We start from the raw sequence: 16965 nt of genomic DNA on the forward strand, positions 1-16965 counted from the left end.
CATTTCATTATTTGGTTACAAATTTTGTTATTCAGATTAAATTTCTATGGACATTTTATCCAACAAAATTGATAAACTTTTTAATCCTACCACTAACAATGCTAACCAAACATATAATAGAGATAATATATTTTCATATCAATTGCAAAACAAATATGGATAAGAGCAAATTATCTGTCTCACTAATTTCGTTAGATAACCAATTCTATACTAATCCCAAAAATTATTAATCTTCTCACTATTAACCAAACAAAGCCTTACTATAGAATTAGAATTCTATCCATGTAAGAATTTCTTGCAATGAAATTGGGTGTCCAACATGGCCAATACTTTCTTAATACGTAACATCCTAACAGCTACTACGGATAATACACAGTTACCTAGTTAATACTGAATACTTCTTCTAGCTAAATATCAAACTCTTTCTGAAAGATAAACTGAACAATGGTAATGATTGATTAGCCCGTGAGGGTGTTTATCACGCAAGACAAAATAGCCAATCCGGAAGCAAACGGAATGTTTATATATGTATACTGTTTTCTGGGTTTTGATTGAAGTAAAGTATAAGAACTACATCTCCAACTATTTATAAGTGCTTTGATAACCTTTGCCAAGAGTTATCATGATGTATGGGAATAGATACAATGCTATGAAGCATTGTGTCTCTTTGTGTTTAAATTCAAACACCAAATTACTTCCAGATTGTTCTATGTCTTGCGAGAAGGTTTATTACACTGCAAATGAGAGAAGTTTCAGTGAAGTGAGTCACACCAATTTATGGTGTGGTCACTCTTTATTCCATCATCTCCCACTTGAACACACCATAATAAGATGATAAACCTGAGTTGAGCATTTTTAACCTTGGTACCAAAATTTTGCCTCATGCCAACTTTCATCTATGAAATTACCTCATAAATCGACGTCTGATTCTGACTTGGCCATACGTGCGCACGTTTTTGTCACCAATCTGACCACACCCGTACGAATGTGTTCTCCCACTGATAACACATTCCAGATGACTTCAATTCACTATATAACAAGTGAACGGTATCAATTTTCAGTAATGGGTTCATAGTCCATACCCAATCACCATTGACGACTTCAGCTGTACACATTTTTCATGTGTCGACCTGCACTGAAATTATTGTTAAGTACTTCCTTTAAGACCCATTCTTGAAGGTTTTCCTTAACACACCTTATCAATGACTTTTTGTTGATCAAGCAGACAATATCATCTAGTTAGCACTTTGCATATTATGGACTTTACATCTCATGCTGATTATGATATCCGTACCTTGTTAGTTCCTCTATCTTGTTACCTGACCAAACACATGTTTCCATGCAAGATAGAGTCGCAAAACATCGGTTATCTAGGCGTCCCCACAGTCATCCGACCATGCTATTATATAAGTAGCTAAACCACCTAGCTAGGTTTTTTTCAATCCCATATTAGCTATATGTTCTCTGAATTTTTCCAGAGACAACCCTTTGGTCACAAGGTCAGCCACCATCTCTTCTGAGAGTATATAGTTGACTTTTATTTCACCTCTCTCCACTATGTCCTGAATATAGTGGTAACTAACATCAATATGTTTTCCCTTAGAGCTATTTGCTCCAATTTTTATTAATGAGATGGCAGACTGATTGTCACAAAACATACTGACCCGTCTGATAGGTATACCTAATTGTAAACTGTCAACAAATCGTTTTGTCCAGACCGCATTACTAACGGTTGTGCAGCAAGCTATGTATTCAGCTTCCATACTATACTTTGCAACACAACTCTGTTTCTTACTTAACCAAGAAACTGCTGTTCCACCAAACAAGAACACATGACCACTAGTAGATTTTCTATCATCTACATCTCCTGCAAAATCCGCGTCAGTGTATCCTTTTATGTCTGGATCACACAAACCAAAACTTAACTTAAAGTTTTTAGTGCCTTTTAAATACCTGAATATTCTTTTGACTGCTTGCCAATGTCCCTTACTTGGATTAGATTGAAACCGACTTACCAATCCGACTGCATGACATATGTCAGGTCTAGTGCTTGTCATGGCATACATTAGGCTGCCTACTGCCTGAGCATACGGAACATTTCTCATTTCCTCAATGTCAGACTTAGTTTGAGGACTCATACTTTTACTAAGACTTTGTCCTTTGCAAACATGCGTACTTAAAGAATTACAGTTATCCATCTTAAATCTTTTGAGCTCCTTGTCTAGATATTTCTCTTGATCTAGATATAATAATTTTGAATTTCTATCTCTTGAAATTCTAATTCCTAGAACATAGGTTGCAAGACCCATGTCTTTCATTTCAAATCTAGATGCTAAGAAAGTTTTGGTTTTTATAATCAGATCTGGACAGTTTCCTGTTAACAATATGTCATCCACGTATAAAGACAATATTGCTAACTTGTCAACATTTTTCCAGATATAAACACAGTGATCTAATGGACTTACAACATAGCCCATTTCTAAAATGGCTTGGTGGAATTTCAAGTACCATTGTCTTGAAGATTGTTTAAGTCCATATAGAGATTTCTTCAACTTGTAGACTTTATCCTCGTTGCCTTGGTTATGGAAACCATCAGGTTGCATCATATAATTTCTTCTTTCAATTCTCCATTGAGAAAAGCAGTTTTAACATCTAATTGATGCAATTCCAAATCCATCCTAGCTACTCCCGCCATTAGAATCCTTATAGAGGCAAATTTTGCAACAGGATTATACGTATCTACGAAGTCTATGCCAGGTTGTTGAGTGAATCCCTTGGCAACTAACCTAGCCTTGTATTTCTCCAAACTTCCATCTACTTTGAATTTCTTTCTAAGAACCCATTTGCAACCAATGGCTTTTCTTCCATTCGGAAGATCGGTTAATTCCCAAACATCATTTTTCTTGATCGAGTCAAGTTCTTCATTCATTGCCTCAAGCCATTGTGGAGAATCACTGCTACTCATTGCTTCATTATAACTAGTAGGATCATCTACTAAGTTATTAAGTTCTTCAACTTGAAAAACATAATGATCTTTCAAAACTGTAGATGGATGTCTTGCTCTCTTACTCCCACTTATCTCAGAATTCGAAGCAGGTAAAACAACGTCATGTAATTTGCGTTTGCTCCCACTATTAGATGGTTCGAGAAGAACATGTGGATTGTGTGACAAAGAAGGAAGAGAAGAATCCTGAGATACTTCAGAGAGCAATTCAATTTGTTCAATAGGAGTAACAAGATCAGTGGATTCAAGAAAAATAGCATCTCTACTTTCTATTAATCCACGTTCGGGATGGTAAAAACGATAACCACTCCCATTTTTGACATAACCAATAAACTTGCATTCCCAAGTTTTGCTTCCCAATTTATCCCTTAAAGGTTTGGGAAAAAGTACATGTGCCTTACATCCCCAAACTTTGAGAGTTTGAACATTAGGTTTAGTTCCATGCCAACATTCATAAGGAGTTAGAGGTTTGGCTTTTGTTTCAACTCTATTTAAGATATACGCAGCGGTGGACAAGGCTTCCCTCCAAAAATGAATAGGAAGATCAGCATGAGCCATCATAGACCTTGTCATTTCCATGAGAGTACGATTTCGTCTTTCTGCAACCCTATTTTGTTGTGGTGTATATGGCATTGTAAACAAATGATTTATGCCATACTCTTTGCAGAAAGAATCCATAGCTTCATATTTGCTACCTCGATCATTATTCAAGTGTTTAATGGACCGACCAAGTTATTTTTCTACCTCTAATTTATATTCCTTAAACTTTTCAAGTGCTTCTGATTTGTGTTTAAGAAGGTAGATATGTCCATGTCTTGAATAATCATCAGTGAAAGTAATAAAGTAGTCCATGCTTCGATGAGTTTTAGTTCTTAAAGGCCCACAAATGTCCGAATGAATTATTTCAAGTAATTCCGATGATTTTCAATGTTTATAAAGTGGCTTGCTAGTCATTTTACCTTTGATACATAGTTCACATATATCAAAATCATCAGAACATACTTTAGGCAATAAACCACTTTTAAACATTCGAGACATTTTATTTTTATTAATGTGACCTAATCTTAAATGCCACAAATAAGAACTATTACTAGTAGAAACATGCAAATAATCAGAAATACATACTTTATTATCAATAGGAAGAGAGTACATGTCATTCACTCTTACACCTTTCACTAATACACTCCCTTTCTTAATTAATACTGTGTTAAACCTAAAATTAACCTCAAAACCTTTTTGAGTTAACACCGAAACTGAAATAAAAGTTCGCGGAATGTTAGGTACATAAAGCACATCATGAAGCACAATAGAAGTCCCTTTAATAGAGAATTGACAATTGCCGACACCCAAAACATCATTATAGGAGTTGTTGCCCATGTGGATTCTGTGTTCACCAACCTTCTTTTCAGTAAACTCCACGAACATGTCTTTATTTTGCACAATATGTCTAGTTGCAGCAGAATCAATCCACCATGAATTTGATGAAGGCTCAAGTACCAATGCTTCAGAAATTGTCATGGCAACAGGGTTATTATCCCTGTTCTGCTTCTTCTGAGGGCAATTGGCTTTGATATGACCTTTTTTACCGCACTTGTAACATGAGCCAATTTGATGCTTGTGATGTTGTCATTTTTGCCATTCTTGTGGTTTCTTCCATCCTTTCTGAAATCCCTTCTTCCATTTTTTCTTGAAAAAAGTCGTCTTTTTCTTGTTGAATGGAGTGTGGGTATTATTTTGTAGTTGTGGTGAAGATTGTGCCATCAACAAGTTAGAAGACAATCCTTCTTTACGCCTGCGCTTCATTCTTTCTTCTTCTAAAACTAAGAGTACAGGCAATGTGACCATTGAAATCTCTCGTCCGCTATGAGTTAAAGATGTGATAACATGATCCCAAGATAATGGAAGACTATTAAGTATAGTAGTTACTTGCATCTTGTCCGACAAAGAGTGATCAGCGTTGGATAATTCTTTAGTAATTAATTCCATTTGATTAACATGATCACCAACACTATCATTGTCACTCATACGAGTATTATTATACTTGTCCAAGTGCAATTGAATTTGAGTATCCGATCGAACTCCATACTTACTTTCTAGTGCTTCCATTAGTTGTCTGGCAGTTTCATGTTCTTTAAAGAGCGGAATAATATTATCTTTCATATTATGTAACATAGTTGCCTTTGCCATTGCATCATCTTCTATCCATTTATTTTGGAACCAATTAGAATCATCATCTGGTTTAGAAGTGGATAAAGTATGCAATGTTTTCTCATGTGTAAGAAGATAAGAAATGTGGCGTTTCCATGCTCGGAAATTATTTCCATTAAGCATTTTGATCCTTGAAGAATCCATGGTATTTTTAATTGTCATTAAAAACAAATGTATACTATTAATTAATATAAAATAAAATAAAATACAATTGTGGACCCAAGATTATTAAAATAATAATAATAATAATAATAATAATAATAATAATAATGTATGTTCAGTGAAAAGCAACTTCTTTTCCAAGAGGGGTTTTAAATATTTTACGGCCTACTTTAATCCTTGGGCTAGGCTTGGTTTTGAAACAAGCCCAAAAGCAAGAGAACTCAAAATTAAATTAGGCCCAAAAAATATGAGAACTCAAAATTAAATTAAGCCCAAAGACAAGAGAACTCAAAATTAAATTAGGCCCAAAAAAAAAACATGAGAACTCAAAATTAAATTAAGCCCAAAGACAAGAGAACTCAAAATTGAAGTAGGCCCCAAAACAAGAGAATAATGTATTCTTGTTTCAAATTTTCCAACCAGCAGCAAATAGCATTCCGGTTGTCTTCTTCGGCAAGGAGAGACAAAGAACAAAATTGAAAAATAGGAACTTGAGGGCAAATTGTTCGAACTTTTTCACTGCAGAATTCACCACCTCGCTCCAAATTCTACGATGAACAATATGGAGAAGTTGGTGACTCACTTCGGTAACCGAAAAAAGATTTGTAAATCTTCTTTAACCGACGGTATTCGGATTCACTTTCGACAACTATTCTTCCGTCGTTTTCACACACAACAACTTCCTTCGTGTGTATTATTGGGTTAATCGGATAATCGAATAATCGAATGATAGAATAATCAAATGGAAGTTACCAAAGTGAAACACTGTTTTATCAAATTGTTCACTGAATTTTCAACAAAATAAATTCTGAAAATTCTTATTCTCAGGACTGTAATTTCACATTTGCGTACACAATTAAACCTTGCTCTGATACCACTGAAAGATAAACTGAACAATGGTAATGATCGATTAGCCCGTGAGGGCGTTTATCACGCAAGACAAAATAGCCAATCCGGAAGCAAACGGAATGTTTATATATGTATACTGTTTTCTGGGTTTTGATTGAAGTAAAGTAGAAGAACTACATCTCCAACTATTTATAAGTGCTTTGATAACCTTTGCCAAAAGTTATCATGATCTATGGGAATAGATACAATGCTATGAAGCATTGTGTCTCTTTGTGTTTAAATTCAAACACCAAATTACTTCCAGATTGTTTTATGTCTTGCGGGAAGGTTTATTATTGTAAAATAAACTGATGTATTATTGATTGATTTTGTATATTACAAGATTGATGTGTTGAAAAATATGTGATTACAAAGAGATGAACTCTCTCTATATAGAGAGAAATGGTGCATTGGATACCAAACCCACCACCACCGAAAGTGAAAGCTAAAAGAATAAAGCTTAAAGCTAAAGTGTGTAAAGCTATAATTAACAACTATATACAAGTAACTAACAGCCCCCCTCAAACTCAAGGAGGATAGGCACTAGCCAACTTGAGTTTGGAGACAGTAACAAAACAGGAAAGTAAACTGATAAATAAAATAAAATAGGATAGGAGACACGGTATGGTTGTGTCAAATCGTTGTTGAAGACACGGTATGGTCGTGTCGGACCGTTGTAGCAGGACAGTTTACGAGGTCATGCCAGACCGATGTAGCAGACACTGTGTGGTCGTGTCAGACCGTTGTTGTAGAAGCGAACCGGAATAAATGTCGGGACAGTTTACGGGGTCATGTCGGACCGATGTAAAAGCTGACCGGAATCAATGTCGGGACAGTTTACGGGGTCATGCCGGACCGATGTAGAAGCTGACCGGAATCAATGTCGGGACAGTTTACGGGGTCATGCCGGACCGTTGTAGCAGACACTGTGTGGTCGTGTCAGACCGTTGTTGAAGACAGTTTATGGGGTCATGTCGGACCGTTGTAGCAGCTGACCGGAATCAATGTCGGGACAGTTTATGGGGTCATGTCGGACCGTTGTAGCAGACACCGATGTAGAAGACAGTTTATGGGGTCATGTCGGACCGATGTAGCAGATTGTCGTGGTGCACCAAGGGGGCGACTTAGGGAGTGCGCCATGAGGGACTTATACAGGATACTGTGTATAACCCCCCCTCAAACTCAAATAGGTGTGAAGATAGAAACCTATTTGAGGTTGAAATAAAGGGATTGATAAAGCTGACCGGTGTAGAAGACACTGTATGAGTGTGTATATAGGCTGCCCAAAAGATAAACATGGATGTAGATATCGAGCCCTCAAAAGTCGTGCCCTCAAAAGGGGTGCCCGCACCCTCAAAAGGCGTGTCATCAAAAGGTGTGCCCGAGGCATCAAAAGGCGTGCCAGGTTGTCGGCGTCAAAAGGCGCGCGATGCGCGTGGCTGCCTCTGTGTCATGGTCTTTATAAACCGAAGCGGAGGAGGCAGAAACGGAGACAGAAAAACAGAGAGAAACCTCTGAAAATTCTTCGTTTTGCTGAGAAAGAGAGGTCGTTTTGCTGAGATTGCTGAGAGAGATAGTCTGTAACACTCTGTTGTGAGAGATATTCTGTAACACTCTGTTGCCCAGAAAATGGCCTCGTCTTCCCGTGGACTGCTCACTCTCTTTCCCGACCTGAACGAGTCCACAGGAGAGAGAACTGGTGCGGTGGCCCATGAACCGCAACCAAACACCACTGGGTTTGCTCCGTTGAACTTTCCGATGCAGTCGGTGGAGCAAAAAATGGCAGTGCAAACGGATGTGGAGGCTAATCAGTATACTTTGAAGGCATGTGTGGAGTCCATGACGGCGGTCACAAACCTGTCGCACCGGCTGCAGAGTAGGACAAATGAGGTGCACCAATTAAACTCCCAGCTAGCTCTGCTCCAACGCATGTATAAGGATGCGCGAGCAGAGATAAGCGTGCTAAGGGCAGAAAATAAGGAGCTGAAGCGGAAGGCCACCGTGATGTTCCGATTTGGAGGGCCGCCATATGCTGCAGTGGAGGAGCAAGGAATAGTGGTCATGCCCAGTGGAGTGGGAAACACGGAGGCAACACCGGCAAGGACCGCCCAGGACGGAGGCAAGAAGAAAAGACCGGCGGCAGAGTAGAGACGAAAAATCCCACTGTGGGTGTGGTTGTATTTTGTTTTTTTTGTTTTTTTTTTTTTTTTTTTTGGTTTTGTTTTTGTTTTTTTTTTTTTTTTTTTTTTTTTTTTTTTGTTGTTGTGGAAAATGGTGATCGGGGTGAGCCCCTGACAGGAATAAAATGAGTTGGGTGTGCAGTTCTTTGTCTGTTTTTTTTTTTTTTTTTTTTTTTTTTTTTTCACATATGGTGAAAAGGGGGAACAAGCGATGATGGAAAGGAAAAACAGAAAATAAAATAACAAATGTAAAGGTAGGTGTTTGGCAAAAAAATAAAAAAGTGGACTGTCGGTGTTGGTTTTGTATAAGAAGAATAAGAATAAAAAGAGAAAGTTGGCAAAATAGCAGGTGGTTGTTGTTGTTTTTTTTTTTTTTTTTTTTTTTTTGTTTTTTTTTTTTTTTTTAAATATATATATATTGTATATATTCGAGTGGGATGAATGATGGGTTCTACGGTTGTAGAGAGAGGTTTGGTTTTGTGTGGAGGCAGACACTGGCGTGATTGGAAAGATAAAAAGGTAGTAGATTTAAATAGAAAAATAAAAAGAAAGGAAAAGAGACAGGTTAAAGGGAGAAATCAATGTGCGTCTGTGAGTGATGGCCAAGTGGGTTCAAATATTAAAAAAAAAAAAAAAAAATTGTGGGAAAGAAAATAAGTTATTGAGGAGAACCCATATCCATCTCACACAGTCCAGACTCAATAGGGACCTGGAGCTTAGAGGGACCCAGAATCTCCTTCACAGTCCCTTTCAATTCCTTGGCCATGGACCTAGGCTTCATAACCTTGGCAATCTCGATCACATCATCGAGAGAGATGTTGCCAGTGTGCTTTATGTTCTTGGTCTTCTTGCGATCGCGCTCGGGCTCCTTCACGGCCTTGATGACCAGCGCCGCCGCGGACGGCACGACGGAGACCTTGGCCTGGCGGTTCTGCACCGTGAGCTTCACCGTCACTCGGAGGCCCTTCCAGTCCTTGGCGGTCTCTTTGGCGATGTCTTCTCCGATTTTCTTCGGGGAGAGCCCGAGTGGGCCAAATTTGGGGGCGAGTGAACTCGCCACGCCGACTTCGCCGCCGGTGACTCGGACGTAGACATCGACGACTTGCGATGGATCGAACTTGAGCGGCAACCGTGGCGGCCCCAGATGCGGCCGGACCAGGTGGCTGGGAGCCGGAGGGGATGATTGCAGCCGCCTCGTGCGATGATGGGTTCATGCACGAGATAGAGAGAGAGCTGGAGATGGGTTGGTTTTGAGCCAGCTAGAGAGAGAGACCACGGTTTGGTGTGTTGGATGGGTTTGCCGAGAGAGAGAGAATGAGATGGCAGTGTGTGTGTGTAGCTGTTCAGCGAGGTGCCGAGAGGGAGATGGAGAGGGAGGTTTGAATTGGTTGAGATCCGGCGTGCAGAAATAGTTGGAAGATGAGAGGTCCGGCGGGCGGCCAAGGCGAGGCTGCCGCCCGCCGATGAAGCGAAAATATTAGGTTCTTAACCTAGCTCTGATACCATGTAAAATAAACTGATGTATTATTGATTGATTTTGTATATTACAAGATTGATGTGTTGAAAAATATGTGATTACAAAGAGATGAACTCTCTCTATATAGAGAGAAATGGTGCATTGGATACCAAACCCACCACCACCGAAAGTGAAAGCTAAAAGAATAAAGCTTAAAGCTAAAGTGTGTAAAGCTATAATTAACAACTATATACAAGTAACTAACAATTATACTGCAAATGAGAGAAGTTTCAGTGAAGTGAGTCACACCTATTTATGGTGTGGTCACTCTTTATTCCATCACTTTCATCAAACTACCTCTCTATTATATATATACCTATATACCTCACATTCTATCCATTACATTACATTCCACAACAAAACCCTCGAACAACTTTCTATCCACTACATTCCACAACAAAAACCCTAGAACTAGCAAGTGAAGTGCAGAGAGAAGAGAAGACGAGTGATCAAAGAATGGCAATTGCTTTTGGCGTGGGTGGTAAGTTTCTGCCCACAAATGAAGAATTGGTGTCCCATTACCTTTTCAAAAAAGCCATAGAAGAACCACTGTCATATGAACGTATCATCCTAGAGCACGACTTGTACGGTGATGAAGAGCCATGGGACATATTTTGGCGATCAAACTGGAACAAAAACGTCTCTAACTGCTACTCCTATACTACATTGAAGAAGAAGAAATGCAAGAATCAAAAATTTGGGAAACGTTTTGCTCGCACGGTGGGGAAGGGAGGTACTTGGAGCGGTGTTGACAGCCAACCTATTCGTAATCAGAAAGGAGTGCTTACAGGTTGCAAGAAAAACTTTGTTTACGAGAAGAGAGGATCGGCACAACATGGTCGTTGGCTCATGAAAGAGTTTAGTCTTGACGTTTTACTCGACCACGTCAAGAGATTGAAGCAAGAAAACGAATATCTCATTCTTTCTCTGTATTATTTGTGTGTTTATTTTGTGCGTTACTTATTTTATAAGAATTCTTAGAATAATATATGCATGAATATTCAAGTCTTGTTTTATAATATGTTATTATTGATGTTGTTTTATTTTGTTTTATGTATTTTTTCTAATACATAGTTGTTGTCTTTGTTTATTATTTAGAGTCGTATACATGTGATCTGACCTTATAAGAAAAGAAGCGTGGGTTGTGATGTATCGTATCTAACAATTTTACCGGTTCGTGATTATGACCCATTAGGTCCAATCCGGTTCTTGATGTATTCAGATCTTAGTATATATATATATATATATATTATGAGTTATTTGGAAGATTAGGGTTATTAGATTAGATCAAATTCTTGTTAACAATCTTTGCAATTGTGGTGGTTTCCTGTTTCTAGCAAGTTTGTGGCAAGGTCGGTGGCTTTCTTTGGGTTGTGTTTGGGATCCGGAGTGGGGCTGTGTTTTTTTTTTTTTTTTTTGTCTTGGTTTAGTCAACCTTGGCCTTCTTTTTTCTTGTTTGATTTGGAGGTAATTGAATATGATTTCGCGATGCTTCTTGTACTAACTTAATTGGAATTAGTCAGCTTCGCTATGAGGAAATTTGAAATATTCTTTCTTTTTATTGATGTAACTCTGTTTGACACGTTAATAAAGCATTTTGTTTTCGCGAAAAAAAAAAAAAAAAGTATAGCCAAACCACATATATGTTAGTGTTCTTGTGTGTTTTGTTTTGTTTTATTTTCTAATTTTCATTTGTTCTGTTTAAAACCCAATTGAAAAAATTTGATTTAGTAATTGAGTTATACAATATTTCAACTCCATTTAGTTATATATATTATTTAAATGTCTTACATTTAAGATTTCTTCTCTTAATTCACATTTGATTATTGAAAAGTCTGTTGTATTATTTTCTTTTGCTTTCTGAGGTAGAACATTAACCATGTTTGTTCAAGTTTTGTATGATGATTATCCATTGTTTATTTTATTTTTTCAAAATCCTCGGTCCTTTTATGTCATTGAACTTCCTCTAACTAGCTTCTGTTAATTATTTTTTTGGTGCAGTACAAACATTTAGTCATATGCCAAATCAAGTGGAAAGATCAAGGACGAAACAGGGCAAGATCAGGTGATGGCGAGGTTCTTCAAGCCGAGCCAGTTCTTAATGACCAATTGGGTGAATACCGCTACTTGAATTCCGAACAAATAATGCAACAAGCAACTACCAGCACCATTGCAGTAGAGCCGGAAGTCCAATCCGATGAACTCGATAAGCTGAACAAGGATACAGATTTTTTACTTGCTGAACAAGAACAAAGTATTAGGCCCCTTGAAAGATCTCCGCTGATGACGAGTGGTTTTGAAGTCGAATCGTTGTTGCCTACTGTGAGATACGAAGATGATATTCAATCCGCGGAGAGCAATTTAAGCATTGATATGAATGAATTACTCAATTTTCTGGATCTTCCTTCGACTTCAAATGTTCAGGACCCTGTGATTGAGTCCACGGATTTGTCGAAGAGAATGGCAAAAAATTCTGCTGAAGAAAATGGAATCTTCAAATGAAAGGTTGGGAATTGGGTCGAAAGAGTTTATGGAACAGCTGATGAAAGATCAAGAAGAAGACCCTTTCTTGCTTGACACTAGGTGGGTAAAAGATTTTAGATTTGGAACTATGAATTGGATGAGTTACATTGCAGCAAGATATTCTGTTTTTTTTTTTTTTTAGTTGAATTTCTAATTAAGCTGTTAACTCCATGTTTGGGTTTTCTCTGCCTTGGTGATTGCACATGATTGGCTTGGCTCGGTATGTGCAAACCTAGTTGGGATGTACTCAAGTCCGCAATGATGCATTTTTATCACTTTGGCCTCTTTGTATGTATAACTTTAATCTTTATACATTATTAAAGCCTCTCTGTATGTATAACTTCAATCTTTATACATTATTAAAATTTCAGTTTTAAATGTTCTTATCCATTTGCTCAAAATCATATCCATTTGTGTTGTTTAAATGTGCTGCTCACAAGTGGTAGTAGTTTTGATTTGTGAATAGAAAAGGAAGATTGATATCTCCAACTCTACTTCTGGTATGATTTGTGGTTGTTGCACACTGATTCAAAATTTTTTACTTTCCATTTATGGAAGTAAAACATAAAAAAAAAAGAAAAAGTCAAGCTTCACTTTTGAACTTCAATATAGCTTCCATAAATGAACAATGACCACACTGATGTGACAATTATCAATGTGGTTTTTAATTTCTTTTTTTTGGAAGCTTTTGTGGAGCCTCTAGTCTGTCTCTTATGTGTTTGCTCTGTTTTGTTGAAAGTTTATTATCACTTTGTTGAAATGTACTTTTTAGCTTTTGGTACAATTATAATGGAGATTAAATTTTATCTTAATACTAATTTGGAATTATGAATTGCCTGTCTCAATATTAATTTGTTTGTCAGTTGACTTTCTAAGCTGCTAACACTGCGATTTGAGTTGTTTACAAAGATTTATTAGAAAAATTACTAGATTTTTTTAAAAAAAAATTTATACATTGTTTTGGCAAAATTTGAAAAAAAAAAAATGAGGGATTTGGCCATTGTAATTATTCAAAGCCAGTCCACTTCTAATTGCTGAAAATCATATTTTGTTTGTTCTCTTATTGCTTTTGGTGTTGTTCGGGTTGTTGGTCCTTTGCATAAAATTGTAATTTTTGCAGATCCCAAAAGAAAAAGAAAAAATTTCATGCAACTAATTGCAATTATCCTCAACCAAATGAAGTGCAAAATCATTTTTCCAATTTTATGTTGAAGTTCGAAAAGGTTAATTACAAAACCGTTTCCACCAGTTTTTTTTTTTTTTTTTTTGGTGAAAGAAAAACAACTTTATATTATTGTTTTCTTCAAACCCATGAAACCATTCAAAATAGGCTAAAATCAATGGAATCAAAGTAGGATGGCCCTCCCAAAAAATTGTTAGACATTTCATTTCTAAATTTGAATTTTATAACACTAACTAATTCCCATCTTACCCACACTTACCCCACTCCTCCCTCTCAAAAGACTAATCCTAACCTCCACTACCCATCATTACCAGCACATAGAAAGGGAAGGGATAGAAGGGGTAGTTGCAATTTGCAATAGCTGGAACAAAAGAGGAAGAAGAAGAAGAAGAAACAGCAAAAGGAGAGGAACTAGGTGCGACGAGGAGGGAAGGGGCTAAAGAATTACACAGGTGGGGGAGAGAGGGATGTGGAGGATGGAGGAAGAGGAAGCAAGGTATAAGGGAGGGGAGAGGAGGCAAGGGAAGGTGGTCGGAAGGAGCAAGAGGAGTTGTGGTGGTTAGGGAGAAGAGGAAAGGCCGGGGTGGGTGGCTAGAGTTTTTTTTTTTTTTTTTTTGTTCCTGCCTTTTTAATAATTTAACTAGAGGGTAAAATGATATTAAAAGTAGATTGCATATTTAAATTTAAGAGAAACTCAATATTTTTAGATTGTTTGATAATTGAAATATGATTGCAATCGAAAATATGGTGGGCCTTATGTGCTTCTTAAATTCTATCAAATTCATATTTAAATTTGAGAGAAATCCAATCCTTAAAAATTAATGATGTAGATTGAGAAAAAAATCAAAAAAATTCAAATCGTGTGTGATACGAATTGAAAATGTAGTGTACTAATACAAGTACTCGTGTGCAAATAGAATTTTTGACAAGTGGCATTTAAAATTTTCTACACTATATAGGCCCCGTTTGTTTTGAGATATAGAGGGTGAGATGTGATTAGGATGGAGGTGGAACCCATTTAGTATTGTGTGTGTTTGTAGAGTTGAGGAAGGGATTATGATAGAGGAGGGGATTAAGATGGAAGTTGAAAGGGGGATTGAGATAGAAGAGGTGGGAGTAGTATTAGAAAAATAGTGAGAGGACAAGAAATTTTTTTATTTTTTACATGTTAGGTTTTTTTTTTATTAACATTAACGTTTAATTTTTTGTATTTTTTTATTTATTTTATTATTTTATATAAAAATAATTTAATAATTCTTACACTAATAACTATCATCAAAATAAACACAATTTTACTTAATTCCCTCACTAACAATCCCTTCAATATTAATCCCCTCACTATGAATTCCCTCAATTTTATCTCTGAAAATAAACAGGGCCATAGAGTAATTTCTATTTAAGGCATAGGGGGCTATGCTTTAGAAGTTCCAAATTATTTTTATTTTATTTTGTTTTATATATGTTTTTAGGGGTTATACTTTAGAAGTGCCCAATTATTTATTTTATTTTATTGTATTTTTTCTTGATTTATATAGTTTGGCTAAATTAAGGTATAATATTAAGAGAAATTCAGTCACAAGTTCCTCAACATAATTGTGTAGCATTAATATGACAAGTGAATATTTTTTAACGTATAAAGTCTTTTAAAAAAAAAAAAATTATTTTGGATTGTAGACGTAAAAAAACATATGCCTTTTTACAATGCATAGACAAAAACATATGTCTTTTTAAAAAAACATATGCATAGATAATTTTTTTCCTTCCTATCTTTCATTACTTCTCTTTTCCCCTTACAATCATCAACCTAATACACTCTCTCTCCCTCTCTCCATATATATATATATATATATATATATACTTAAATTTGTATATATATATCGTCTTCAATGTTTCAATAAGAGATTGTTTCACACTCAAATTGTAGAACTTCATTGGTTGCTATATTTCAAACATTGTTTGTTGTATTTTAATGATTGTTTGGATCAAAACTTGATTGTTTGGATCAAAACTTGCGATTGAGTCGGATAAGAGATGTGTATTTGGTTTATTTCTTTGGATGAAATAGTAAATAATTGTTAAAAAAATTTTCAGATGAGATTGAAGATTGAACAATTTATAGTTTGTTTGTTATAATTATTTTTTATTGAATTTGATTAAACAATAATATTTTTAGATCAACTTTATTTTGATTTGCTTTGGTAATATGTGGCTTATGCTTTGCTTGTTAATATTCTATTTAAAGGTGATAATAAAATTTTACTCTAGTTTGTTATGGTAATATGTAATCTGTCTTTTGTTTGCTGATATTATGTTTTAAATTAATAGTAAAATTTTACTCTTATCATTTCATTATTTTAATAAAAATTTTTTTCAATTTTTACTTGTGGAGGTTATAGTTATAGTGATTATAATGTTTAGTGATGATGATGGAATTTCACTATTTAAACGCTAAAATTTCACAATAAAATTTATTGTGATTAGAGAAAATTTTTATTATGAAACAAAATAAAATTTTACAAGTGACGTTAGTTTCAACAATAAAAATTTTATTATTATTTTTTTTAACAATGTCATGGTAAACATAGATCTTATTTAATAAATCTCAACAATAGGAATTTAAAAATACCAACTTTGTTAAAAACTGATAGTTAGATTAAAAGTTATATCATTTTAACGTTTGAATGATAAAATTAATTACTAATGATATTTTTATAATAGTGATATGTGTTGACTTTTTCAAGGTAAAAAAATTTGGATAAATATAACAACCCTGACCTCTGATTAACGTTAATCCATGATTAATTATACCTAATTAGTGATTAAGGTGAAATTATGAATTAAACTGCATGTGTGTTGCATTGTTTGTGTTTATATCTATTAGGCGTAGGAAGATCTGTTCATGTTTTAGTTTTGATTTGCGAATTGAAAGCCTTATCGGCGTCCAAATCAGAAATTGACTTGATCTATGTGCTAATTAGGATTTATAGAAATTTATGGTAGGCTTAATTAAAATTCGGTTCGGAGCGATTAAATTTGATTAAAATAATGTCATTTTATTAGTTTTGATAAATTACTACCTATAAGGCCATTTTGACACTCCACTCATCTCATTTCCTTGATTTTAAGCACTTTGAGCCTATTCTAAAGGGAAAAACGTGAGAGAGGAAGAGTAGAGGGAGGTTGAGCTCAAATAAAGAATTGACTAGGAGACTGAAGATAATTTAAAGCTTTGGATTAGGATCACACTTGAAATCAACCTTAGGTAAGAACTATACTCTTAAACTTTGTATTTAAGACATTA

General features: G+C 35.7%; 1 pseudogene; it reads right to left on the reverse strand.

The window, feature by feature from the left end:
- Window positions 1–9100: 9100 nt before the first annotated feature.
- LOC145791294 (large ribosomal subunit protein uL11x pseudogene) lies at window positions 9101–9656 on the reverse strand (annotated as a pseudogene).
- Window positions 9657–16965: the final 7309 nt, after the last annotated feature.

The sequence above is a fragment of the Camellia sinensis genome, chromosome 5 (genome assembly GCF_055761805.1).
Source record: "Camellia sinensis isolate YWXY chromosome 5, ASM5576180v1, whole genome shotgun sequence".
NCBI classification, from domain to species: domain Eukaryota; kingdom Viridiplantae; phylum Streptophyta; class Magnoliopsida; order Ericales; family Theaceae; genus Camellia; species Camellia sinensis.